Here is a 27,606-nt window from a genome sequence, read left to right as displayed (position 1 = left end):
GATTCCACATGATTTCTGGTTCTTTTGGGAACCTTTTATTGTTAAAAGTTGTTTTTGGTTTGACCCCTCCCACCCCAACCCCAACATTTTTTTGTTGCTTTAAGGCAACGTTATGCAACAATGGTACAAAGTCGCAGAGAAAGTTCTTTACATATTATATATTAAATATCATGAGTCAGTGATCAGAGAGCAATAATAATTTTCAAATCTTATTTAAATTGTAACAGAATCATTAAGGAAATAGAGAAGAACACATAAAACATATCCAGTGCTCAGCATAACTGAGTACACCCCATTTTGAAAATGATTTTTTTTTTTCATTTATCAGTGAATATAGGTCATATATTTTGGTGCATTTGAACAAAACAGATTAATTTAACTAACATATTTATTAATATAAAATATTTTATTCACCAAACATCTTTAGAAATTGAAAATAATACATTGAAGTTAATGCAAAATCGGGGAAAAAATTACAAAATAAAAAACTTCAACTAAATTTTATACTTTTTTTTTTCTGTTGAATTTTTCTCTAACATATCAATTTATGTGTACTAATTTTGGACTGTTATCATAAATTTTGTTAGAATAGCCCTAGATCTAATATTAATTTAAATGAGAGATTTGTGAGAGGTGTACTTATGCTGAGCACTATATATGGTTTGTTACTGGTCTATATGTTTGACACTTATTTTGTGTGCTGCTTGCTGTTTAAACTGATTACTTATAAATCATAGTCAGTGTTACTTTTTAAATTTCTTTAGATATTTATTTTACACTTCTGCTCAAACCTTGTTCTCCTTACTGTCACTGCAGTCTATCTTATTGTCCTCAGATGGGATTTGCCTAACTCAGGTATCCCGCTCTTTACTTCCATAAAACAAGCTTACACCCATTTTTCTGTCAAATTATGTTAAAAAAGTCAAATTAAATGAAAAATAATGCAATATATAATAATGATAATATGTGAAAATGCCCACATGTAATAAGTAAACACCTCTTAAAAAGAACCACTTATTGCACAACTTTGCCCTGAGGCAACGAAAAGAAAAACTGAATTTCTGAACATGTAAAATAAGAAAAACTTCATAAAATCTGACAAAAGGCTTCTCCACAACTTTACAACTACACATTTTCTTTTTTGAACAGTTTATGTTACTTTAAATTAGGTTAATTAAGCAAATAATTTTAAAAAATTTTCATACCATGTGCTTCTGTCACCATGAGTGAGAAAATGAAGTTCCACCTTCAAACGGTGCTAGATATTGACTCCTACACCTCATTGGATGTTTTATTGATACTTTTTCTAACATTTTAATTGGTTACAATCATTTTAAGAAATCTGTGCTTAGCACAAGCCTTAAGAAAACTTTATGTTGGCTGAGGGCAATGCTGTGCTGTAGAGGGTTAAAGAACACAAAAGTCAACAAATTAATCTCATGGAAAAACAAATACTAGAGAGATGATTTAAATATTAGACATTTTTTCAGCTAAGAAACTGTATCAAGAGGCAAGTTTGGAATGGCTCAAAAATGAGTAAATAATGACAACATTTCAAAAAACATCATTTTAAACCACATAAGGGCTTCTGAATATCTTCATATAATAGAATGATGTATATAAAGGCCACTTAGAATGGTTTTCGCTCCATTTATTGCTCTGTGAATTGGAAGGCAATATGTCAAGCTGAATAAATCCACCTATGCAGGATAAGATTTATGCTCTCTTCCTGCCCTGCTGTGGCTCTGTGGTAATTAACAGAGTAACCCATCTCACAGTCAACTGCTTGGCTTTCACTGTTCGTGTAGCCATACTGAACCAGAACCATTAAGATTCATCGCAGTCTGTGCAGACATTAAACTTCAATTGCTCACAGGAGATGGAAATATCAAATTGTGGAACACATGCATGGAAACTTCTACATTCAGCCTGAGGCACCTGAGGAAAGTTTGAACTGAAGCTATAATGAATCCAGCTCTGCTTTACCGAGAGCGAGACGAGTCTTTGATGTACATCTCCACAGGTCGAGAAAGGTTCTTTTCATAAATATAAAGACTCTACATGCTTGCATAACAAAATATGCGGAGCTGCTCAGGTGGATCTATTATCGGATCACAACGAGGCGAGAGGATCTGCCAGATACCTGTGACAGCTGGTGTGTTTCCCAGCTTCCAGAAACCTGATCTGGTAGCTGCTAGTAATGAAAATCTGCTGCCATCTGTGATTTGAAGAACAAACTAATTTTTGCAGAGCATGTACAGTATAAAATCATATAGAAAGATTAAACCTCTTATTTTTTATTATATTTTTTTTGCATTTATACTTTGTAGTTTGAATAAGAAAATAATATGCAGAAAAATGGATATTCCAGAAATGAAGGAATGAAATTGTTATAGTATACATATACATGTATAGATAGTTGAAGTCTTGACTTATTAGTATTGAATTATTAGCCCACCATTTTATTTATTTATTTATTTTTAAATATTTCCCAAATTATGTTTAACAGAGCAATGACATTTTCACAGTATGTTGGATAATATTTATTATTCTGGAGAAATAATATTGACCCTAACATAACATTCTTTTAAAAAAAAAAATTTGAGCCAAAATAAAATAAATAATTATTTTTCCAGAGGAAAAAGTATTATAGGAAATACTGTGAAAAATTACTTTGGAATATTTATAAAAAAATATAAAAAATAATATTAACAGTACTATTTGTATACACAGTACTATATACATTTCACAGTGTAAAGTATAAGTGACCTAAATCTTCTGCTTATTCAGCAACTGCTATTTTCCCCAGGGATTTCTTTGGCTTCTCTTGTTTACATATTTGAGTTTGCAGGTTTCACCGAGAGTGACGTTTGATTTAAATTATTTTAATCGCTCACCCTCAATATAAAAGATGAAGTGTTTTGCAAAAAAAAAAAAAAACATAATTATTGCAAACCAATGGAGATGGCCCAAATTGTGTTTGGTGCTTCATTCAAAATGAAGGTGGGCAGAGCTTAAAAGCTATGAGGTCTAGTCACTTTTTAATAATTTTAATTTGTCAAATAACTGTAAACAAAGAGTGATACAGTATTTATGGTAAGTCTAATGCCTGTATCATTGTGATGAAACACAATTTCAAAAACGTTTTTGTAAATATAACACAAATCCATTTATAGGAAATTGCATTTACTTGGGACTTTACAAAGACGGCTTCTGAAAAAACTGAGAAAAAAATTAGAGTGGAGAGTTTGTCTGCTATAACAGGGAGCATACATCTGTAAAACAACTAAAAGGTATGATTTTTTGGGGGAAGTATATAAAAATATATGCCCAATAGTGTCTAAATTGACAGCATAAAACAAGGGAATGCTTCATCTCTTGTTACTCAGTGCGACATGCCTTGTTAGAAATCACATGTGGGTTTAAAGATGTAACATCTTACATTGAAAATGTAAATATTTTAAAAGATCAAGATGAGGCATTTATTATGCAAGCACATCAGTTAACCTAAGATAGAAATGAAGGTTTTAAATATGTGGCATCATTCATTATAAATAGCACTCTGGTTGTTGAGTGCTGAAGTAAAAATTAGGAAGTTTGCAACATTCTAAACAGCTAAAGGAATTTGTGCTGCATAAAGTCAACAACTACAGTATATACTAGCGGTTGGGGACCTTTTTTCAGCATAGACCCATTTCCATTGTTTTTAGCAAATGCGTTTTATTTTTTAAAGAACTATGGATACTACTATAAATAATACAGGTTTAAACAAAACCGTTATGTCAATGCACATTTCAAAAATGAACAAATATAAGTCCATGAATGAAATTCAATACAATTAATAGAATAATTAGTTAATACATTTATCCATTTTTAAAGTCTAATTAATATATATATATATATATATATATATATATATATATATATATATATATATATATATATATATATATATATATATATATATATATATATATATATATATTAATTTGACTTTAAAAATTGATAAATGTATTAACTAATTGTTCTATTAATTGTATTAAATTTCATTCATGGACTTATATTTGTTCATTTTTGAATTGCACAAACTTCAGTTCAATTTAACTATTTTGAAGGTGTCAAAATAAGTGGGCTCTAAATAAGCTGAAAAATAAATCTAACAAAGAAGCTTGTTTCAATTTTGTTGCGTGCACAAGAGAAAAGTTAAGATTCCTGTTAAACATTTACTACTCCTAAGATCAAAGATGCAAGTCCTTGCTTGTCTTAAATTTTTTATTTATTTATTCTTTTTTTAAGATTTATTTTTGGCCTTTTTGCCTTTATTAGACAGGACAGTGATGAGAAAGGAAGCAAAGTTGGAGAGAGAGAGAGGGAGGTAGCGTTAGGAAATGTCCTCGAGCCAGGATTCAAACTCGGGATGCCCTGACGTGCTACTGCACCATATGTCAGCGCTAACCACTAGCCTATAGTGCCAACTTGTCTTGAAATTTGAAAATTAATACAAAATGGGAACTTGGGTCTAAGACAAGCTAAATATGGTTAATAAATGTGCTAGAAACGAAACAAAACAGCATGCTAGATTTGAATAACATGTTTTCTCCGAAAATAAAATATTCATTATTATTTTTACATCTGTGCTATTAACCAGAACTATATATAGAATATGTTGTTAAATTTGATATAAAAAAAAAACACTGAAAAAAACACTCTGCATATTGCTTTCTGCTGACATTCACACAGCAGGCATATAACTTTCCCACATGACTGCATAATTTCAGCAGATGCTACACTGTAATCCTCTCGAAAGCAATCCAGATATCTGCAGTGCTTGTTTGGTATTGTATATCAGATCTTTCTGTCACTGTCAACACTGCAGGATTTATTACAGACTAAGCTCTTTCAGGCTTCCATCCAGAGACCTACCCTCTATAAATCTAGTAAAACTGGGCAACTACTGATGCGTAGAGAACAGAATCATGGGTAAAATACAGTATTGAAATGAAACGGAGCATAAGATCTTTCTCACAAATTAGAGTTTTAGGCTTTTCTGCAGATCAAAACATTCTTTCTCTTCCTGGATAATTTGAAGCATTTTTAGTGTGAACGTTGCCTAGATTTCACAGACAGCACTGTATATGCATGCTTAGTGAACAAAATAGTTTGACATTTGACATTTTCCCAAACAGTTTCAAACAGCCTGCGGCACGATGCAATTTAAACTGAGGAAGCTTGAACAGGCATTCTGTTAGGGTGTGTTATAATGAGTGCTAAAACAACACTAGTACTAATAGTTTTTAATGCATTGTGGTTGATATCAGTTGCCACAAATTGACTGCTGCTACTCCAGCACATAAATTAAAATATATGAAAACAATCTTAAAATGTATTTAGTCATGGTACTAAACTAAAATACCACCACTGGAATAATGAACTATAATTAATAGTAATAGTACACATCCTAAATATGTATCAAAGTGTTAGTGAAATTTCATACATGCACTATAATTTCAAACATACTGTAATTAATGTTAACATTCAACAATAAGGCCCTAATACTTAACTTTAGTTTTGGAGTCAATTGGTATATATAATTTTATATATATATATATATATATATATATATATATATATATATATATATATATATATATATATATATATATATATATATATATATATATATATATATATATTTGTGTGTGTATATATATATATATGTACTGTCATCATGGCAAAGATAAAAGAAATCAGTTATTAGAAATGAGTTGTTAAAACTATTATGTTGAAAAAAATATATATTTTAAAAATACTCTCTCCGTTAAACAGAAATTGTGAAAAGAAAATAAACACGGGGCTAATAATTCTGATATACTTTATATAATAAAATAAAAGTTTTAAAAAATATATATAAATAAAACTCAAAATCAGATTTGAGAACCAGACAGAACAGTTGTATATATATAAATTTACACAACAGTTCTGTCTGTTTCTCAAATCTGATTGGCTGATAGCCGTGCGATATTCTGCAATATCAGAACTCCTACAGCCTCTTTACCCTTTGTGTATTACTCAGCCTGCGGCCTCGTGCCAACGTACGCCTCCCACCAGTGCCGATATACAGCCATATCGCACTGCTACTTGTGTGATATTGCTCATTTATATATATATATATATATATATATATACAGACACATGCAGTTGAAGTCAGAATTATTAGCCCCCCTTTAATTATTTTTTCCTTTTTTAAATATTTTATATGGTTAACAGTGCAAGGGAATTTTCACAGTATGTCTGATATATATATATATATATATATATATATATATATATATATATATATATATATATATATATATATATATATATATTTTTTTTTTTTTTTTTTTTACTTTTTAAACACCATTTTAAAGTAAATTATTTTTCAATAGTCTACAGAACAAACCATCCTTATACAATAACTTGCCTAATTACCCTAACCTGCCTAGTTAATCTAATTAACCTAGTTAAGCCTTTAAATGTCACTTTAAGCTGTATAGAAGTGTCTTGAAAAATATCAACTCAAATATTTTTTACTGTTATAGGGCAAAGATAAAATAAATCAGTTATTAGAAATGAGTAAATAAAACTATTATGTTTAGAAATGTGTAAATTTCTTCTCTCAGTTAAACGGAAATTGGGGGAAAAATAAACAGAGGGGCTAATAATTTTGACTTATTATTTAGATTTTTTAATGAAGGCTCTACAAATTTGAGGTAAACTGTCATCCTTTGGGTCAATTTTGACCTACTAGCTACAAAACTATAACCCCCCACCTTGAAAGTCTTTTTTCATTTTGTAGGATCAACCAGCACACCTCCAAAACAATCCCCAGCTGAACACTTTTTAAAACAAAGCAAAGCCTGTAATACCACCTCTGATTTAGCACGTCTGAGCGAATCTATCTAAAACCAGCATGTTCCGTCAGACTTTCCCAAACCACGATAGAGACCCGAGAAAACCGGAGAGGATGCGAAATACAGCTTCCCAAGAGATACGACAGACCTTTTAGCCCTCGGCTTTGAGCATCCGCACGCACTTGTACACGCTATCAAAAACACAGCTCACCCCATTTCAACCGGTGCTGTGCTGAGAAAAGATACAAAAAAATCTAACAGATGGAAAGACTATAGAGTTAAACTGCCATACGGAGTCACTGTTTGGCAAATCCCGCAGGGTAAATGCAGCTTTTACAGACCACTCTATCTTTATCATCAGTAAATAAAAAGGCAGTTTTATATAAAGTGCTAAATTAATAAGATTGCCAGGTGTGTCGGGAAGATTTAATGCTAAGTGTGTTAGGCCATTTCAAGAACTGTCGGCTGGATCTCCATTGCACGCCTATCCTGCGAAATCACATTAAAAACCCTTTCTGAGGGCATTATGGCATGAACAATCTCTAAACTTTCAATTACTGCCCCTGGTGCTCCTGCCATCTCTATGATTTCACAACCCGCTTTTTTCTCCTGAAGCCCAGCTGATCTGGATGCAGGTGGGCTTGAGATTGATTGAACTACTGGCGGGAGCCATAACGAGTTGGTCTTCAGATGCTGGTGATCAGACGGGGCCGTAAATTGCCCTGACAGATTTGGATGGCTGCGATGACCCCCAGGTAACAGGCTATGGAGAGACAGTTCATTTGATGCTGCTGTTGTCCCCTAGTGGGAAAAGCACCAGCACTTATTGGTGTTTTGGTCAAATACAGTGAGTGTTTGTTTCTAAAAAACCTTTTAGCCCCCATCCCAGCACGGCAGGACGTCAAGTGCACCGTGATTCATCTTTTAAAGCTTCACTTCTAAGTTTAGGCAACTGCATAGCTTTCTTATCATTAGTAGATCATCCACAACAAACAGCTGCCCGCAATCTCTAACCTATCTGTTCTTCTCTTTAACGGTTTCTCTTTGAAGCCTCAGAGGGCACAGTTGGTTGCAAATCTTGTTTCGGCGGGCTGACAAAAGCTATTGTTTCTTGCACAGATGCATGAGCCAAGATGTTTTCCTTTTTTTCCACAAAGCGCCAAATGAAGCAATCTGTTCAGAAAGAAATGCCACTACAATATGTCAGAATGCTAAAGAGATTGGTTTAGGGGGGAGGGTGTTTAGCTTATTGTGAGCACCTTCAAATTTACATAAAATTCAATTATGTAAAAATGTGATTTCAAGCCACAAGATATTTTTCATTAAAATATATCCAAAGCCTACTAGAGCAGTCTCCTAATCTGCTGACTTTTGTACTTACATTATCCCAAATGTTTTAACAAATGTTTTAATCTAGAGAAATAAACAATTTTAACTAGTGACTGTGAAATACAGGGAAACACCAAACATGATTTCATATGTAATGTGTTTTATAAGACTGCACAGACCAACATTTTACTGTGGTGTAGTAAAACTATTCCGGTTTATTCTACTATGATCACAAGTTTTGACTGCTTTTGAATAGCTCATTGATTTTAATTTAGCACAGTAATGCTAAATTCAGTGCTGCAACCCAATACATATACTTATACTACACCATAAACATATGTACTTTTTTGTAAAGGAAAAGTATATACTTTTGAGTGTGTAACAGAAGAGTATGCAAGCTTTGGGACATACATTCTTGTTAACAGATCTTTATGTTGCTTAGTATGTCTCTCGACACATAATCCACATTTCTTTCATATTTAATTACCTGCCTTTTTGGAAAAGCATAGATAATCTGCCATTTGCTAGTCTTTCATGCAGAGAAATCTCCTCAGTTCTTTGGGTAATTATGCATTCAGAATTTAATGTCCAAACAAATCTTAATATAAGTTCACATTGTTGTTGCAATAAATATAATGTGGTTTAAATATGTTCCAGTTGGCTAGATATTAATTAAGTCATTTAACCAACTTTACCGAAGCCTCTCTACTTGACGGTTGGTCTCGGGTGTCCGCCATGTTTGTAGTCTGTTTACACTTTTTACCTGAGTTTGTAGGTCTAATCAAGCGGCAACCTCCCGTTCACCCTTGGTAAGCCAATATGGGAGTAACTAAAACTGCAATTCATTGACTCGCCTTAAGGGGCTGGCTCCAGGAAATCCAAGTGATTTCTGACTGCAATTGTAAATTGACAAAATTTCAAGCTGAAAAAAAAAAAAAACAAACAAAAAAAAAAACTTTACAGCCTGGTACGAAAGATGGCTTTGGAGCACATAGCTATGATTACCCTTTATGACAAATGTAAGGGGGTGAAATTTTTTATAACTCATCCATTTAGTTTTTATTAGGTTATATTAAGTCTGCATAATTAAAGGCATGGTCACTTGAGTGACAGCTATTCTCGCTGCTTGCTGTCTCGTCATCTCTGAATCCGGCTAATTAGCCGCTGAGCTCTGCATATACATCATATTTTTGTTTTAGTTAATGTTTCTTTACACAGTCAATTGCCATTTGGGATTATTTCCTACAATTAACAGATAATATGGCATGCTTTGTTCACTTTATTGTGCTAACAAACTGTTAAAGTTGCTTCCATTTCCTAGGTGAGTAAAGTTATAAACTATATACCAGTGGTTACCAAACTTGGTCCTGGAGGGCCAATGTCCTGCAAATTTTAGTTCCAACCCTAATCAAACTCACCTGAACAAGCTAATCAAGGTCTTACTGGGTATACTTGAAACATCCAGGCATGTGTGTTGAGGCAAGATGGAGCTAAACCCTGCAGGGACACTGGCCCTCCAGGACCAGGATTAGTGACCCCTGCTATATACCATCTCTATAAATGTATTTCTTTTATTTAAGATCATTTATCATTTATGTTTTCTTTTAGACCTGTAAAGCACTCCAGAATCTGACAGATTGAGTAGCTGTAGGCTCCAGAACAGTCATCTGAAATGTTGTCATACAGTGTTATGCCTGGATTTCATCAATAGCCTTGCATTTACTAACACAGACTATATTTAAAGTGCTTAGAAGTAATTTGCGTTTTCCTCCTGTTGAAAAACGTCATAAAAACAATGTTTAGTGGCTCAATGTATCACAACAGTGTTTCTAAAAGTATAAACACTTTATTGATATAGTGTACAATCAAGTACGCAAACGAGTCGCAAGTATTAAGCGTCTCCTTAAGTAAAGCCAGGTCCTGTCTAAGCAAAATGCCAGCAGGTGTCTGTAGCTGCGCTCACTCTCCGCCTCTTTGCCCTTGTTTGATATCCTGCCATGGGTGTGATGACGCGTGAACAAAAATTGTGACGGTTGGCTGCACCTACTTGTAGCTTCTTTTGCAGTCTTCAGAAACTTATGGGTGACGTCACAGATATTACGTCCATATATTTTACAGTCTGTGGGTCTAATCAAATTCACGTCCAAAGTGCAATAAATTGGGGCAATATTAGCGATTAGAGTATATGGATGCTTCTACACTTTGAATTTTACTGGAAATAGTAAACCATCCGGGAACCTTTGGCATACTCTTTTTGACATATTAACCATCCGGGAACCTTTGGCATACTCTTTTCGACATATTATGGTTTAGGACATACTCATTTTATTTTTGAATACTATTTAAGATAGATAGTATGTGAGTTGGTATGCAGCACTGCTCCCCACAACCCCACACATGCTTATTTTGCATGTTTCCTTTGTTTAACACACCTGAATTAGATGAGCAGCTCATTAGAAGAGAGCTCGGAAAAAGAAATGTGTTGAGATCATCATGTTCCCGACATAACATTTACTGCTCTCTTTACCTGCTCTACACAGGAAATCATCTAAACAAAATAAATAAACTGTGCTATATATATATATATATATATATATATATATATATATATATATATATATATATATATATAAGCATTTTTCATTATTACAGCAGTGTGAAGGGTTATTTAATTGTAATCATGTGATTAGAAGTCATGTCATGGACACGCTACCCTTTGATTTAAACAGGCTTTAACGCTGGAATCACCACAGAATATACTGTAGATGACCACTTTGCAGGGAATGTACAGTCATTTGGAACAAACTTCTGAAGCTGTAAATTAAAAAAAAAAAAATAGAAAATATATATAGCGGTGGATGCAAGGACCGTTGGTTTAGCTCGTCCATGAACAGGATTTCTGCAATCCTGTGAGATGTAATGATGACGACAACTAGGACTCTGACATTGTTTGTTTTGAAAACGCACCCTCTAGTGGCAAAAATTGCAATTGTGTCAGTAATTTTGCCAATCAAAGGAACAATATGATCACATCATGAAACTAACCAAAATAACATTTTTAGATTATATTACATGCTTTTTTCATACAAAACGTTGCAATTTTTTGTTTGTCAGTTTGCTTTCATGAGGCAACATTTCAAAGTGCCATGTGAGGACAAAAGTCACATGTGAGCAAAATGGTTCTCTCATTGATCAGATTGCACATGTTTATGCTCCTCTACATCATCCTTTAAATGGATTAACAAATTCAATACACAGACTTATTCATGCAGGCATACAGATGTAGCCATCATTTCACTCTGATATGCTATAACATAAACTTATATATAATTGTCATCATACAACAACACCGTCCAAGCAGGAATCAAGAAATAGAATTCTTGCAATTCACAGAGCAAAGCCATACACATTATTTTCAGATGAGAATCCACACTTTGTATTTCAACTCTATTAACTCCAGTGCTTGCTCAGAAAATGAGCCACTGCTGCTTTTTATGTAGCAAGTTTTGAATTATGGTACCCCTAGGTTTGTTAGATTGGATTGCTTTCTCACCTCAGTCGAACCTTTCCACAGTTTGTTTTCAATCGGACTGAGACCTCCTTGTTCAGGCAATCTTGAAACAACTATTTTGAGGACATAACAAATCATGATTGCCAATTTGTCCAACTGAACCCAACTTGGGTTATAAAACAAACACTCCAAAAGTGTGGAGAAGCCTAAAGCATAAACTGACAGCGCCGAGAATACAAAAACTGCAGTTTTATTATTAACCAACAGCATCAACCAATTTAAAGGTCAAAAACAAAAAGAAGCAAGTGCACAGATTTGGTAATAATCAACATGTCATTATCCAGTTGTCTTTTGATTGAGGAACTGGTTATTTTTCATAACCAGACTTCCATAATAAGCAAAATCTCAAACGTTTGATGTCCATGTGCACAGATGTTTGCGTGCTCATATGCATGTGCACGTCTGTCGTTACATGAGAGGATTTCTGATTCAATATTTAATACATCTGAAAACACACAAGTGTGATTACCCAAAGGAGCAGCTGGCATTTTATTACCTGATTTCATTATGACATGCTTTAGAGACTCTGAAACAGCCTTTGTGCATCCTCATATGTGGTCTCAAGCTTCTGCATAAAACAACACTTCCTTTCAGAAACGTTAAAGGGAAAGTTTAATCAAAAAAATAAATATTATCAGTTAACTTTAACCACATTTTTCCACTGTGTGGCATGGCTCGCTTCAGTTAGTTTTGGTTGGGATTTTCCACTACAGTTACGTATGCAACCCAGGCTCATTCTGAGAACGTAGTCCTGTGGACGTTTCTGGAGGCCGTGAAATGCGTCCCCGAAGGGTAAGTATTTTAGCAGTTTTTGTTTTCACGAATCGACAAGAGGCCACTGTGTGCGCTTTTCTCACATCTCGAACATCTCTTGCATGTGCCGTTCACGCCCGCGCCATTAATCATACACTGGCTGAATGATTGACTGGGCGACCGGCAAATAGGCTGACCCTCTCTCCTCCTCCTCCTCCTTCCCTAAACCCAACCAGTTTTACAGATTTATCCGCCCAACCGCTTACTTCCCTAAACCCAACCAACAATTTACAAAAGCTATCCAGAAAAAGAAAAGCCCTCCTCTGATTTTTATCACGTTTTGGGATTTTACCACATTCTTACACTGTCATGAACTTGTTTGCTTTTTTTTTTGGATTCTTTTTTTGTCTTACCTGATTTCTGAAACTGCTCTTCCCCGGACTTGAACCTGGTCGTCGTTGTCGTGGTCAACTCCTCTCTGCGTCTCAAGTCTGCGGACATACACAACGAGCTAACTGGACAAACTGGTTGCGGCGGGAAAGCCCCCCACACAAAGGTAAGCAGTCAGTTGGCAAGTGCAGAAGGAATGGCATCACACCACACCGTAGCGTTCATTTAAAAAATGAAATGCAGCCATACGTACCTCCGGCTACAAATTCGCAGTCACTAGAAACGTCCACGGGACTACGTTTTCAGAATGAGCCAGGGTTGTAAGTATAGCTTAAAGAGAGTGAGAATATCGATATACTGTAGTTGCGCCACATCTACTGCCTTGACTTTCTAAGTAGTTTTTCAATTCAATCTGTTCCTCGGCTACAAATGGGAGGACTATCTGGACCTCTTCTACTGACCACAATGATTTCAGAGGCTTTTTTTGCAGTAGAATAAAAACAAATTGTCATTCAAGCCAACAAAAAATTGCAGTGGCTACTGCAGACTAATTATACATAGAAGGGTTGGTGTCCAAATCCAATGACACCAATAGTGACGATTCTCTTAGACCAATCGGTGATCAGCAGCATGCATAAGTCACATTTTGGTAATAGTACAACTCAGACAAGATGGTACTAAATAAAAAATACAAGGTACTAGGTACTTGGGTATAAGTGGGTGCAGCCAATTAAATCTTTTTGGCTCAACACTTCCAGTCTCATTCACTTCTATTCATTTTTAGAAGTTAAAAAAGCTCATTCTGCTAGTTGGTGTTGCAAACTGATTTTTATTTGATTACATTATTCTGCTTTTCATGTAAAGTCATGCACACACTTCTTTGTTGAGCAAGTAGATTGACTTTTCTGCGGTTTATTGTTCCTAGTCATTTCTCCCATAGGCAACTGAAATGGAAGTTCTAAAACTTGAAACAGAATTCTTGAGATTTCATTTGGACAACACATTTTTTTTATGTTCAATCCACATAATTTTTTAAAAAGTGTTATTTTAACTTAATCGATTTGTGTTGGGACAGCATGAATCAATTGTTTGGAACCCTGCAATTTTTACAGTGAAGAATAAGCCAAATAAATCTCCAGCCCGAGCTCTCAGATGGAACCTTGACAAGCCATGCGTAATAAGCAGCAGATGATAACAAAATAGAAGACTATCATCATGGGATAATGTGTAGCTTTACATTCAATTATGGCTCAGTGTAGTAAATGCTACTATACCTAATACATGTGAAAATACTACATTTAATAGCGTTTTGACTCCAGCCTATAAAATAAATCATTTTGTGTGATGATGTGGATTCTTACACATAATGAGGCATGCAACATTTTCCATAGTATTTTAAACAGTGATAAAAGTGGTGTTTTTGGAGTTTCTGCAGGACAGCGTCCTCTGGTTTTAAGATGAAGATTTACTATTGATAAAAGAACAATACTTCCCTGACGAGATGCGCATGAGAATCACAGTTTTTTTGATAAACTGTAATTTTGATTTTATTTCATTCACCGTGTAGCCCAAGACATCAGTGCAAAACTGCAAGTAAAGCTGCTTAAGTTTTTATTTTCATGCATAAGCAAAACAAACAAGGTTCGTGGTCTGCTACAACTTGACAGAAAGTACATTTGTCTTCCACTTCCTCTAGCCAACAGCAGTCACAAATGCATTAATTACTTAATAATGAAACATTCCTGTCATAAAAGATGACAGCGACTGAACGTCCCGATGCCATGCAAAATTTGCCATCCAGTTGCTTAAAATAGTGTAGTGCCTGTCATGCAATTTAAAATAGTCATGTGTAATTCTTTCAAAACAAAAATCAGTGTCTTCAATAATATTTCTGCAACAAATCAGAAGTCATAAAAATAGTAACACCTTTCTGCTTTCAATCAAACACAACTCTCCACACGCTAGTTCACAATCTAAATTGAACTTACACCAAAGACCATCCCCTCACCCACCACCACTAATTTATATTCCTCAGTCGAGTCGAGAGATTGAGAAAAAAGAAACCTGAGAAAATTGGATCTATCTTTGAGGAGATGGGGAGGCAGAAGAGAAGCAGGAGGAGAAGGAAGAATGTGGGATGTAGTAAGGTGGGTGGCTAAAGGTTTGGTCACATTACTGTCTTTCTTTGAATGTTTAAAGGCAAAACCCAATCCTTTCAATCAGGATCCAAGCAAATGTGAATGCTAAAGTTTCCCCACAAAGATTTATTTTCAAGTATGGGTGATTCACCATATTGATCAACAGAAATTCGCTTGGCCTAAATGTGACTGATGCAATGCTAAAATATGGCCGATCCACCAATCCATTACGTCTGCAAAATCCATGGCAAAAGCACAACATGCCTTATTTGTGAATGTGCAACAGCTCTGGGACTGGTTCTCCACAACCCTTCTCTTCCAAACACACTCTCTGCTTGAAGTGTGGTCATTATTTCAGATAGTAAGGGCAGTAGCCTAGACATTGGGAAGTCTTTGGGAATAGAGCAGGTCAGCCAAGGCATGTCACTGTCAACCACAAAATGGATTAAATGAGGAAAGGAGATTGAAAAAAGGTTAAGCCACCTTTATTTTTGCATAATCTGACAGTCAACTGGAATTAGGAAAGATACACCATCTAAATATGGCATGATAGCATCTTTTCGCATATATATCTACAGTGAGCAACTGTGTTCATATAGTTTGACATCTTTTTCCTCTCTATTCTGTTATTGTCAATCCAGCTGTGGTTCTGTAGACCCAAACAGTTTTATTTTCATTCTAAGCTTTAAAGGTGCTGTCAGTGTTCTGTCTATATAACAACACACTACTAAATCTAGGTGTCCAGAGATATCTCTCTCTCTCTGTGTGACACATTATTTAAGACACTTTAGGTTTGTGCAGGGTTTGATACAATAAAATAAAGCACAAAAATCACTTGTTTAGATGGCTCAAGGGAACTGTTGAATCTGTTTATAAACCACTTCCTTTTTCATATATAGTGTAGTAAATGGTATTTTATTCATGCAACAGTCTAGGAATGCACAGCATGTTAATAGCATTCAGATTATGCATATTTCATCACCAGGGTATAATCTATTGAAGACTGTTAGAATGTGTTTGAAGCGAAGAGAATATGCTACAGCATTTCACATAAAGACAACACACTTGAAATCTCTCTTTATTGTGCTTTTTGCTAATGTATAAAATAAATTTAACAAACATTTTAACTAAGACTCTTAAGACGATTTAAAAAAAATGCACTTGTTACAACAAACAAGATGTATTACAATCAAAACTGGGAATGAGAAGCATCAATCAAGTTATATTTCTTCATTAATAAAGCTATAATACACTGCAGTGATGTTCATTAATCTTTTGTCAGTCATTGTATTCTTCTGATTTTCCAGCAGATGATTTAAACAGCTAGACAATCATGAGCAAATTGCCTTGGAAAACCTTGCTAAAAATTATACCAGCATACAATGTCCTTTAGATTGTTAAGCGATGTACCATAATTATCCCTTTTGCAAGAGCACTTTCTGTCGTGTTTAATCAGTGATACGGAACTACTTTGTTGTTTTCATTTATTGAATAAGGAGGAAAAGTAAACTAAAGTACACTAAAGATAAGATAATTTTAAGACTGAAAATTAGCCAAAGTGCAGAGTAAAGATACATGGTGATAAGTTTGTGTAATTAATGAATAGTCCAATAGCTGTAATGTTCATACAGCTCGCACTTTAAGCTGTATAAATGGACTACATTCGTCCACAACTTGTGAAAAACATAGAATCTGACTATTGTTTCAGAGAAAATAGAGGAAACAAACAAAAACATTTGTGAAGGCCATAAAAAAAAACATTATTTTGCTGATGTATCGATCACTTCACCTATGTTCATTCAATGAACACATGGAATGACTCTGCAACTGACTTGCACATACGCTAACATTCACGTACTGTAAATAAATTTAAGCTTACTAAAGTAAATTGATTCAAATGTACCCAACTCACACACAAAATGGACTTGCTAGTGGTCTTTCTTCCTGAAATATAAAAACAATCTAAACTCACTAAGACTCTACAGATTTAATTGGTTCTACTCCTGGCTTCCATGAAGAATCTGTAGCATCCGATGAAATCACTTATTTCAGAAGTGACGATTTGACATGACTTGAATTCATTGTGATGTGAATACTACTGGAGGGATGGAAAATGAAAAGCTGTACCTGATTTGCAAGCGGGTGCCTTGACAGTGTTTGTTGATTATAAAAGTAATTGGAAAGATAAAATATACTTATACTAATATTCATTCATTTTCTTGTCGGCTTAGTCCCTTTATTAATCTGGGGTCACCACAGCGGAATGAACCGTCAACTTATCTAGCAAGTTTTTACGCAGCGGATGCCCTTCCAGCCGCAATCTATCTCTGGGAAACATCCACACACACAATCACACACACACACTCATACACTACAAACAATTTAGCCTACCCAATTCACCTGTACCGCATGTCTTTGGACTGTGGGGGAAACCAGAGCACCCGGAGGAAACCCACACGAAGGCAGGGAGAACATGCAAACTCCACACAGAAACACCAACTGAGCCAAGGTTCGAACCAGCGACCCAGCGACCTTCTTGCTGTGAGGCAACAGCACTACCTACTGCGCCACTGCCTCGCCACTTAATAATATTATTACATTATTTATTATTTATGTATAATTATATTTATATTTACTTAATTAAATAATTAATTATTTATATATATTTTTAGTAAATAAATTATAGAATTATTAAATAAAATAAAAATAAAAGTAGCTATTTATTGCCATAACATAAATGATTATTCTCCAATTAATAACATCATATTGTCTAAATATATATTAGTGCCTTTTCATTAAAGATTTCTTTTATATGCCCATGATAGCTCCTCAGACAAAATATTTTTTATTTATTTTTTAAATGTTATAAAGCTTTAAGAGTTTACAGGTCCCCATCTCCCTCAGCTGCATACATAAAAGGTTTTTATAATGCATAATAATATAGTGGGCCATCCTGACAGTATTTTCATCTAGTATCTTTGAGTAGTTTGATTTTACTTTTAAAAATCTGGAGCAGCATCTAATAATGTATCCCCCTCCCTCCCCTTTTTTTGACTCTTTAATCTCTAGCTCTTTGTGTCATCTCATTAGGCAAAAAAAGCTCCTCTTTTATCTGCGTTTGGCTGAAACAACCAGGGGTGTTGAATGTTTATTTTATATCTTGGTTATTTCTTGACACCTTCCTTAATTGAGTTTAATTTGTGCAGTCTTTAAAAGCCAAAGCTAAGCAAATGTATGTTTTAGCATTTTAGACTAAGCCATGTCTTATTCATGGGAGGTGCTTTTGGAACAACATAAATAATTTATAGAAAAGCCTTAAATGATAGTTAAATGAGAATTACATTCTTAAAGGGGTTAGTTTACCTAAAATGGAAAATTATGTTATCAATTACTCTATCCAAACCCCTTTGTTTATCTTCAGAGCACAAATTAAGATATTTTAGATGAAATCTGAGAGCTTTCTTATCCTCCATAGACAGCCCAGACTTGTTTAAAGGTGCAGTAGGTAAGTTTGACACCCAGAGGTTGAACTAGATATTGCACACCTGATTCAAAACAAATGCAAGCATAGGTTGACAGATTGACGACACCAACAGCTATGTGCCTTACTGTCGAGGCTAAAGGCTGATTTAAAGCATGTTCTAAATGAAAGCAATGGAATTAAAGTACTATTTTCCATATTAAAGGGAGTTTTTTTTCTAACCTGAAATTATGTTTCGACTTTAGCAGCTGAACAACAGAAAACTGACAACTATCACTTCAGGTACACCTCATGTGCTTTATTCAGTGTTATATGTTAATAATACGAGTTTGAATGGTATTTTACATCACATTTATTGCCACACTACTGTAAGCAACGACAGATAGTTTACCTCAGATCTTGAAAATAAAATAAATCGTTTGAAATTAAACTTCAGTGCAAGCCAACACATATCAGTGATTCAGCATGTACATTTAATATTGTTAAAGATGTTTCATATGTATTAATTGAATTATAAACATTGCAATTTCATTGAAGTGCAGTAAGTGCACTGTTCTGTGCTTCTGAATGGCTGAATTTAAATTTCTGTCAATGATTTGTCAGGTGCAAACAACCCAGTTGCTTATCACTGCAAATCTGGTCACAAAGTGTGTTGTTAGAACAATGGGTTACAATGTAACCTGTTCACTTAATGTTCTTGTTCATAATATTATCTGCTTATCAATAAAAACCTCATGTGGAACTCTGAATCTGCCTCTTATTTTGAAATCTGTTACTATCCATTGAAGGTCGCATTTCAGTCATGGACGCACACTTTGAGAGTCTTCCTGACGGAACGAATGAAATACGCTGTTTTCCACAAAGGCAACCCTGGGTGCTGCATATAATTGGCTAAACATTGGATGTGTTAAATGACCAAAACAAAGACAGACGTTCCAGCAGGTAACAGACATTTTCAAAGCAGAATATCTGATATCAAACAAGAATGTTCACTTATGTTTCTTGAGGTTCTGCAAACATATTTTATGCTTTAGAAGACTCAAAAACTTACATTTTTCACATTTAAAGTCCAGAAAACTACCAATATAGCTAAATAAACCGAATTGAATGCATACTATCTTAATATTCCTAATACAAGCTGACATCTCTGTGGTTTGAAACTACATGAGGGAAAGTAATTAATAACAGAATTTTCTTTTTTTTGGGGGGGGGTGAACTAACCCTTTAAGGCACTTTAACTAGAGTTTTTATAGACATTTAGGTGTCTATTTAATGCCAAATTATTCTTTAATAATTTTTGATTTAAATATTTTTACCGTTTGTCGAACCAAATATATTTTACAGAGACTTTCACACATGCAACTGAGAATTCACTAATGATCTCCCAATTGTTTCTTTAGCTGTATAAGCACACTCTGTATAAAGCCTGACACGAAACATAAATTATCAGACACACATAATTTATTCTTATAAGTTTTGCATTATAATGAACAAATTTTCCAGTTTTTGATTAATTTGTGTTGGATGTAGGAGAAATATGAAAAAAAAAAAATAAATAAAAACTTATAAGCAACTTAGACAAAGGCGAAATTGTCATGGCAAGACAACTGGGTCACAATACTGAAAATCCACGGCTTGGTGGATGTTCTTGGTCAACAGTACCTGTCCAAAGAGATACAAACCATAAACTTGCAAATAGTGGACACCTGAGGATAACCAATACATGAGGTCAACAAAAGCTATACTGTCTGGTTGGAGTTAAAGTCTACACTGTCACAAGTCACACTAAATATTAATGATATTAGTAATGAGGTTTCAGTCGCAACACATAAAGGACCACACTGTGCTGTGTATGGGGTCACGTGGCTTCAAAAAAGTTACAGTGCTTTATCAAAATCTCCCACATATTAGCAAATGTGTATATTTACTGTAAATATTTTAGGATGAAAGAACTAAACTTTTACTTGTACATCAAACAACACATACCAGAAAAAAGCTTTGGAAGTGTTCATCGCAGGCACTCTAAATCCTTTCATTAATGTTTTATTGAATTGAATGGAAGTTTTATTCTTGCTAAGGCAGGAACAGAAGTGTATGTGTGTGTGAATTGTTCATATGCCTTCTAATCCGGACATCACATGTGTGCAGCAGTGCATGTCAGTCTGCATAACAATAGCCTATATGAGCAATACTGCTCATTTGGAAAAAAAAATAATCTGATCATAGTAGTTTAAAGGTGAAAGGTGACTGCTTGGTTAATGCTGCTGGACAGATGCATGATTTAATTAAACTGAACGCCACTCACAGAACAAATGTCTCTAATCTGGCTGCCATATTCCATTGTTGAAATGCATGTGCATTACAGAGAGTTGGTCCTATATATTATATATATGCTTATAAATGAGCTTTGATATCGATGCAGGGAAGCAAATTCTATCATATGGCCTGAACATACAGGGTTTGGGTGGTGATCTGCTGACATGTCATTCATGTTTCTATATCCATCAGGGATCCTCATAAGTGTAAATTAGGATTATGGTTAATTGATAAGACAGGCAGGATGGTAATACATTTGTCCTTGCTATAGAGTGTAAAGAAAATTCTCATATCATGATATAAGTCATCTCATGTCCCAATAATGATATATTTGTAAAAAAAATGAATACAAGCCCAACATAAAAAAAAAACTTTTTAGCTTATTATAATGCAAAAAACACTGTACTGTCAAGTCTGAAACTTTGTCAAGTTTCTGTCAGCATCCCTAAAATGATGTGATATTACATACTTGCTTACTTTAATATAACTTACTTAATATTAGTATTACTTAACTTACTTTTTCAAAACAAAAATATATATAAAAAAGTATTGATCAAGACAATCTGCTGCAGTTCAAACTGAGCATCAGAATGGGGAAAAAAGGTGATTTAAGAGACTTTGAACGTGCCATGGTTGTTGGTGCCAAACGGGCTGGTCTGAGCATTTCAGAAACTGCTGATTTACTGGAGTTTTCATGCACAACCATCTCTATGGTTTACAGTGAATGGTCCAAAAAAGAAAAGAACATCCAGTGTGCGGTTGTTCTGTAGGCGCAAATGCCTTGTTGATGACAGAGGCCAGCTGAGAATGGCCAGACTGGTTGTAGCTGATAGTGAGGCAACAGTAACTCAAATATTAACTCGTATGCAGAAGACGTCTCTGAAAGCACAACACATTCAACCTTGAGGCGGATGGGTTACAGCAGCAGAAAACCACACCGGGTTTCTTGAACATGACAATGAGTTCACTGTGGTCAAATGGCCTCCACAGTCACCAGATTTCAATCCAATAGAGCACCTTTGGGATGGGGTGGAACGACAGATTCACATCATGGATGTGCATATGACAAATCTGCAGAAACTACATGATGCTATCATGTCAATATAGACCAAAATTTCTGAGGATTATTTCCAGTACCTTGTTGAACCCATGCACTTCAGGCAGTTCTAAAGGCAAAAGGGGGTCCAACCTGGTACTAGTAGGGTGTACCTAATTATGTGGCCGTTCAGTGTATATCATCATACATAGTGTTTAATAATAATAATAAAAAAAATTATGTTTTGTTTGCTTTGTGTAATTTTACTTAATCTTTTTTGCCTTTCAATCTATACTGTAATGTACAATGGATACTCTACTACTATCTACCATGTCAAAAGGGTCATTGCTTATGCATTACATAATAGCACTCGCATACTACCCACAGCATGCTGTATCAAACATCATGCACGCATCACCGAAAAAATGCAAAAATAATCTGTGACATCATAATGTGTGTAATCAAGTGCCAACCCTGCACTCTAAGGAATCAAAACATGAACCTAATTTTTAAAATATTGCAAGCATTAAAAATTTTTTTATAAAGAACCATGGTACTTGGTAAACATGGTTTTGCACATACATGGTTTGTTAGACTGTAAGCATAATTTTATTCCTCCTCTTTGAGAAGCAGATGTTGCTGGATTCTGTTATTTCTTACGTGATTAAAAGTGCCTGCATTTTCCACACAGTCCATATGCATCCGGGTGATCATGCAAAGTACAACTGTTATCTACAACTCATTAAACTGTGGCCGTGTAAGGGCGTTCGAAAAGCTCTGGCATCCAGGGAAAGCTTTGCATGAATAGAGAATAAAGGATTAGCATCCACCGGGAGACAGCTGAATTAAACATGTCATTTAATGCTTCTGTCTGGGCATCGCATCATTAATTTGCCAACATTTCCACCCCTAGAACTACCTCGCAAAGCTTCATCAATACGAGTCAGTGCCTTTGCCCGGACATATGTTTTTCAGGAATTCTGTGACCATCACAAACCTCAATGGAGCTCAGGCAGCTGAGTGAAGCGTGAAGACTTTTTCAACTGGAAGGAAATGTCCTATGTGCCTGTTAGGCCCCATGATGCACACAGGAAAGCACAAAAGTTTCATAAAGCTCAAGAAAGAGACAGATATTGGATGCGAAAGCACACATATGAGAGTTTTCTCCCAGCTTAAGCATCAGTTTAAGGCATTAGATTGAAATGTGGCCTTATTACGAGCGAATCTTTGTAGTTCGCAGTGCTTACCTTCCTTCCGATATCCCTCTCGACCAAACGAGTGGAAGATTAACAGCTTCTGACATAGACTTTAACAGCAAACAAGGCAGTAATGCTTTGAGATTGAGTCAGAATGCAATCTCTTCAATCCTGATTACCAAAGCTTTGTTAACGTCTAAATGTGCCATAGCAGAGTGCATTTCTAATTATCTGCTCAGAACTATTACTGCGGTCATGGATGAAGTCCTTTCTGATGGATCTGCCAGACAGATTGGAACGTTTCATCGCTGGTGTGACCCATTTGGTAAGTACTGTGGAGCACATTGGCTGGAAATAACTAAACCATTAACTCTGAAAAGATACTTAATTTAGCAGTCACTCGTAGGGTTGAATATGGCACCAATTATAAGGAGCCACCTCGGCCATGAAGACTGTCCGTTTCACATCAGCAAATGTTATGTGAACACAGAAGTAAGATAGAAACAGATAAAGAAAGAAAGTATTTGGCAGTTGAATTTACTCAAAGTTAGGGGCCATTCACATAGAGTTCGTTTTTGCATTTATCACTTTAGAATTGTTCAAAACTGACAGTGGCATATCATAATAACGGTTATTTTATCTTATGTAAAAAAAATATAGGCCATTTATTTCTGTGTAAAAAACAATTTAAAATAACAGACAAAACAAATACTGTTTTAGTTAAAAGGAAAAAAAATGGAGAAAAAATACTTAAAGTAAGGCAGTTTATTGCAACTTGCTTGTAAAAAAAAAAGACCACTGACTGTAACAACACTAAATACCTATACAAATGTAAATAAATATATAAAAGACTATTCTATTCTCACTATCCTCACTTCATTAATCTTTCTTCCTGTTCAGTTCTTATTATTTTTCCCTATTCATTTTATTTAATACATTTTGGCTGAACATGAAGTATTTATCTTCACCCTGAAAATCAATGTTTTTTTGTGTGTAAACCCATAATGTATCATCTAAAAAGTTGATTGCATTGATTCAGAGATTTTCAAAATGCATTATTCTCTCTTGAACTGATTTTTTCTGGGCTTTTTAAGTTTTTTTTTACCAGCAGATGGTGCGGTTTACAAACACCCTTACTCTGCTTGCTTCTACTTCCTTACAAATACCACTTGAAATTAAACAATCATTAAAAAAGCTAGGAAAGGTTTTAAGTTACCAACTAAAATGTTTATAATGAGCAGTGTTTACATTAATCTTGACATAAAAGTCAACTTGCATGACTCACTGAATCCTCAATCAAGCATTTGGGTGTACGGTCAAAAACTAGCTAAGAGAACCATCTGCTGTTAAAAGACCAAGCTCATGATCAATTCAAGATAGAATAGAGATGCATTTTGAATGTATCCGAATCAATACAGAATCGATTTATCAAACAATTTTTCCACTGCAGTGTAAATTATTAAAGACTTATCTGAAAGAAATTCTGATGCATGTTTGTAATGCTAAATGTAAGAACCAGTCAAGGACTCGATTGTTGTTGTCTGAAATGAGTGCTGACAGAAACACATATTAACCACATTTCCACTGTCAAGCCAGTTATTATTTTCTATATTTGTAATTCTTTAAATGATTTCAATATATCTTAGGCTATTTTATCCAGATCTAATATGACACTATTGTGTTGAGCCTACAAAAGAGCAAACGTAATTTGTAAGGTTTTATGTTGTTCTGTTATATTCATACTTTGTATTATCTCCAAAATAAATAAATAAACTCAGCTGCTTGTGTCATCGAAGGGGCTGTGAAGCGGGTGCTTTTTCGCCCTGTCTCTCACACACATACATGCATCTAAACATGCACATTTCATGCACAAACACACCTTTTAAACTTGACAAAAACTTTACAAAAACTTGACATCTTAAAGTTACTGCTGAGTCTTTAATGTGGTGTAAAGATTATTATAGATTATTGAAACATTAAGGAGGATGCAGCAAAGAAACATCACTTATTAAACTAAAACTAATTATTATTTTATGCAATACCCTTACATTTAAAAGGGAAACATAAGGGCAATCTAAATCAATAAAAAACGCCACTAGCCTTTAAGATGTTTATGGAATTTCTTAAACTGACCAGCTATATGTTTTTCTTTCCCTTATTTTATGTATTTTTTGGCAAATCTTCTTGTGTGCGATCGGAAAACTAGTGTAATGCCAGCATGCCATCTTTACCAGACTCAAACTCCGCCTCTGCTTGCTGCTCTACTATGCCCCAAAGACTCAGCTGGCCCACTTTGGCCCGAGGTATTTGGCAGGCCGAAAAAGGCCAACCACTGGCGCTAAGGAAGCCCTGCTTTGGCCCGATCAGGCCCCAGAAGACACTGTGTACATGCGACTGGCCCTGGCTTGCACTGGCACGCTCGCTTTAGGCGCAACAGTGGAAATGCATCTTTTGGCCATGATCTACAGTCAATGAGAAAGCAAGATACAGGGCAGAGGGAAGTTCGGGGAAGAGTTTAACAGTAAACCACAGCTTCAGTTCCACAACTTCAGCTTCAGGATGGCTTCAGTTGCAAGAAAGGCTCCATCTTCAATAATGAACAGAACATTAGATAAGACAAAGTAATGACAATACAGAACTTAATCTTGTGTGTTGCATTGTTTAAAAAAAAAAGTACATGAAACATTGGCAATAATGTGAGAGGTGAGTGCAACACAATTCAGATAGTCAGTCTACTGTAGCACAAAAACACAATGGAAAAGATGTGTTTTTAAGGGGAAAAGCGTTCTGCTAAATGATACACTTGTTAAGGGTGACAGACTACTAGCAGCTACATAGGGTTAAGTGTCTTTCACTACATTGATGGATCACAAATGGTCCTTTTGCCAATTTGAGCTAACAATCATTGTACATAACTAAAGTAAGCACTAGATTATTTTCACCACCAAGTTCAATCCTACTGAGATTTTGCATTTGTAAATCATGGTTGCTCACATGGCTTGATCACTAGAAGTTATTACACAGAATTTCTCTGGCAGTGTTGAGACTAAACTGTTGACCAAAGTCTTTGTGGCTTCTAAATAAGACCCCTTAATATGCAGTATGTCAGGTCAAGATTTATAGCAACTCGACACACACTTGTAACTGAGCAATTTGTCTTTTTTCCAGCCAATACAGCTCAATAATCTCTCCACACAGAACAGATTCAGTAAATGCCATGCGTCTGTTTGGCTGCTGAGTATGTGCATTTGCATTATAATGCGATGAGCACCTACAGAGCAGTTGTCGAAATATACCACACTGCTTATGGTCCATTACCAGAAAAAAGGGAAAGCTTTTGATTGTGATGTCATGCTCCTTCCCCATGCGTTTATTTGATAATTTCTGAGACCAACTTGTCAGGCGAAGCAGAATCTTTCATGCACGAAACTAAAGGTTTTAGTGCAGGGGGGGATACAGGCAAAGCTGCCAATGAAACTACGGCATGAATGCCATGAAATCCATTCATAATTAAAATAATTCTAGGCACAGAACTTGATTAAAGATGACAACTCTCAGGTTAATATAACAGGCTTTCTTTGAAATATTGTCCTATTCAGATTGAAACACTTTAACAAATTAAATTAATTAACATAAAACCAGAGCTCAAGTCCTGACAACACTCTAAACAGAATCAGAAGCTAAAATATTACAACTCAACAAATTAGAAAATGATATCATTCCGTAAAGTTTGTTATCAACTATCACATGGCTCTTTAGTATACTTGATTCTGATTGGTCAATAATAAAATTCCAATTTATGTTATTCTCAAGTGACAAATGGTAAAAGTAAAAACAGGCTCACCCAGCTACCACAAATAATATTGACTGCTTGTAAATAATATTCATATACAGTACATACATGCTTAGCTGTTAGTCTCCTGTTAATGTTCGGTGCTATCTTGCGACTGATTAATAATACAAGTAGGTTGGTGTAGGCTGGAAAAACGTGCTGGATAAGTTGGTGGTTCATTCCGCTGTAGCGACCCTGGATTAATAAAGGGACTAAGCCGACAAGAAAATGAATGAATGAATGAATGAATGTCTACTTTTGTGATAAGTAGCCAATTGATAAGCAGGATAATGTACATCTAGCCGGTTGTTTTTGCAGATAAAAACCCTTCGGTCGCTGGTTTATTTTAGCCTGGTGATAAGCCTGTCGGGCATTGTTCTGTGAGAACAACTGGCTACTGTAAAAAGCAATAGCTGCTCTCACTAATACAATAATGTGCAGTTAGCTTATTATGAATAAATTTGTTCACCTTAAAATATTTAAACAAGTAACCCCAACTATTTAGCACAATAAATTGTTAAACTAAATAGATAAGTAATCTTGACTAACAATAATATACAATTACAACTTTTGAGTGGTCATGTATCAAAAAAATGTTAATGATAGAGTATGGTGATGAGGGAACTGAGGAAACAGGTGGTTTAGTAGGTAGCTTTGTCGCCTCACAGCAA

Source organism: Danio rerio, chromosome 1 (genome assembly GCF_049306965.1).
Source record: "Danio rerio strain Tuebingen ecotype United States chromosome 1, GRCz12tu, whole genome shotgun sequence".
Lineage (NCBI taxonomy): Eukaryota > Metazoa > Chordata > Actinopteri > Cypriniformes > Danionidae > Danio > Danio rerio.
Note: the sequence above shows the minus strand (reverse complement) of the source record.